This window comes from Symphodus melops (assembly GCF_947650265.1).
Source record: "Symphodus melops genome assembly, chromosome: 15".
Lineage (NCBI taxonomy): Eukaryota > Metazoa > Chordata > Actinopteri > Labriformes > Labridae > Symphodus > Symphodus melops.
The window spans coordinates 20,046,414-20,049,170 of NC_136705.1; positions in this window are offsets into that span (position 1 = coordinate 20,046,414).

Here is a 2,757-nt window from a genome sequence, read left to right on the forward strand (position 1 = left end):
GAGTTCAGAGTGAGACTGTATGAGTCCACTTGTTACCTTCACCTCCGGCTCAGTGACGCGTGTTCCTTTTAGATCTGCATTGCAGCAGTTTCGCTATAATCATCATCAATACCTGCATGATGCAGTTAGTGATCCGGCTAATGAGAACACGCATCTTCCTTTACTTTGAGATGCATCTCTTTTTACGAGGAGGCAAAGAGCTACCAACTTTAATTACCTCTATCTGTGAGGAGGTCTTACGCTGGCTGGCTTTAGGAGAGAATTAGGACAAATGTTTGAAAAAAAAAGAAAAAAAAAAAAAGCAGTTCTGCTTCACATGCAAAAGAGTCTGAATCATCCTCCAAAGTTTCATGACTGACATATGACTCTGCTTGTTTCTACTGCTTGTGTTTTTTGTGCTTGAAGTGAAGAACATGAAGTATTAAAGGTTGAAATTCTTGCTTTTACAGCCCCACAGAGCCCTTTATTCCTCCTCTCTGCTTCCTTCTAGATCATGGCTGATGTAAGTTTTAATGGTGTTGTAGTTATGAGCCCAGGGTCAACCCAGGGGCCTTAGTAACATCATGAGTATGATCTTTTTACACTCCCAGACGCTTCACTCTGCCTCTCCAAGTGACATATGAAGTGTTCTGTGAACATGTAGTCGTCCAGGGAGGCCTCTTGGAGCCTTCTAGTCGTGGGTAAAGCAGAGTGAAAGAGTCATAAGGTTCAGAGGAGGACATGGGAGGAGCATCAGAAGCATGTTTCGAGCAAATTCTCCTCCTTTACACGTGAGAAAAAACCAGGGAGCATGCATGAGTGTGAGAGGGAAGACATTTTTCACAAAGAGCAGAGTTCAAGCAGCTCGATTCTAATTAGATTATCTCTAAATTATTAAGCAAGTGCTGCTTGATTTGAGGTTTATTGACCTCTAATCTTCTCCAGATTTCCTCCAACAGAAGAAAAAATGAGGAGAGAAAGAATAAAACCTCCCCTCATTTTCTTCCCAATCCCTGTTTCTGCACACAGAACTGCACATGCTAATCTCTTATGTAAAAATGCTCCACACATGAACACATGAACACACAAACACACGTTTGAATTATTTTGTAGGCCCCCATTGCAATAACACTCAATATTTTTTATCGCCTTCTTCTATCAAACAGAGCAGCCGTGACTGACCCTGGGCCGGGGGAAGGAATAACTGCAGCCTTGCTGTCGCTGCTCGCCGTTATCCAACTCCTCCGGGAGGAGCTCTGGTTTTTTCTGCTCTCTGACGGTAAAACAAGAAGCTCTTTAGAGCACAGTGTGGACATAAACACACAGAAGGGAATCCAAGGGACTGGAAGAGTGTAAAAAAAAGAGGGGTTCAGGAGGAAGAGGACAGATGAAGAAGGATTTTTAGAGACTCTAAAAACAGATGCTCCTGAGACTTGCCTTGTCTCAACACATTAGTTCAGAGTGTACCTGCTTTTCTCTCCTCCCCTGTCACCGCTCTCTCTTTCCTCTACTTCTCACATGTACCACCTCATGTAAAAGGGATCACACAGTCCTGCGATTTTTTTTGTTACCTAAAACTGCCTATTCAATTGTCCTTCGTTGAACCCCGAGGAAGACAATAGTCAGTAAAATGTGTTCTTGTGTAACAACTTAATCTAACCTCTCAAACACCAGCTTACAACACGAGTCAGGTTCATGTGAGGAAACCAAAAGGATGACACTAGCTGTGTGTCTTATGAAGTCCTCATGCTTTTATTATGATATTGTATTTTTAACATTGTGTGACAGATTTTAATGTTAAGATTTAAAGTATGAATATTGTATTCATTCTGTTTAGTAGTTTTTCTCTTCTTGAAGGGTTTGTTTCACCTTAGGGATTTTAACCCTGTTTCGAAATGCGCGAGCTCAACTCACAATAGAACACAATGGAAGCAGTGTGATTACATGGTATGTACGGTATATGATGTATGGGTGTGGTAACAGTGTGTCAACATTTAACCAAACAAAGATGAGACTAGAATCAAAGTAATGTTTATTTAAATCACTCTGTGGTTTAGAGTCAGTGTGCAAGAGTTACAATTTTAGAGATGGTCGCACTTTTGTTGCCTTACACTTTACATTTGGATCGTTATCCTGCCTAGTTAATTAATCACAAAGTTAGTATGGGTATGATTATGACACATCAGAAGGGGGCGATTGCGATTTATCTTTTTTGCCTACAGCTGTACATACAACAAAGTAATCCCTTGTCTTTCATTAGGTCAAAGGCTGAGAACTGTATATGAGAGGCATTTTGTGCCTGAGCCATACGAATTACTGTCAGACTCCTGTCATTACAGCACACACGCAAACACTCTGCACAACCTTTTACTGTGTCACACAAGGCAGGCGTGCAGGATTCATGCTGAGTTCAAGGACCCTGCAACAACATCATTTATGGCTCCTGTTCAGACTGTGCAGCGAGGAGGCGTTTTATAAATGTCTGTGTGTTTACGCACATCTGCCGAGTGTCTGGAGACAGTCACGCTGTTTGCATCACATCTGCCAAACCAAACATCTCCACAACGGCCGGTTTCAAATAAGAGCCCTTATTCTGGTGTCCAGAAAGTATGAAAAGGTGTAAAGATTATTTATAGGCTGTGCTGTCCTGCAGCCACGTCCTTGACCTCTTTTGATATTAGAAACATGCTGGTATGTTGAGCAATAAGTCACCCACCATCAACATGTCACCGTCCAACCTTCAGAGGCATTGTGACGAACACAGGCACACATCTTCTG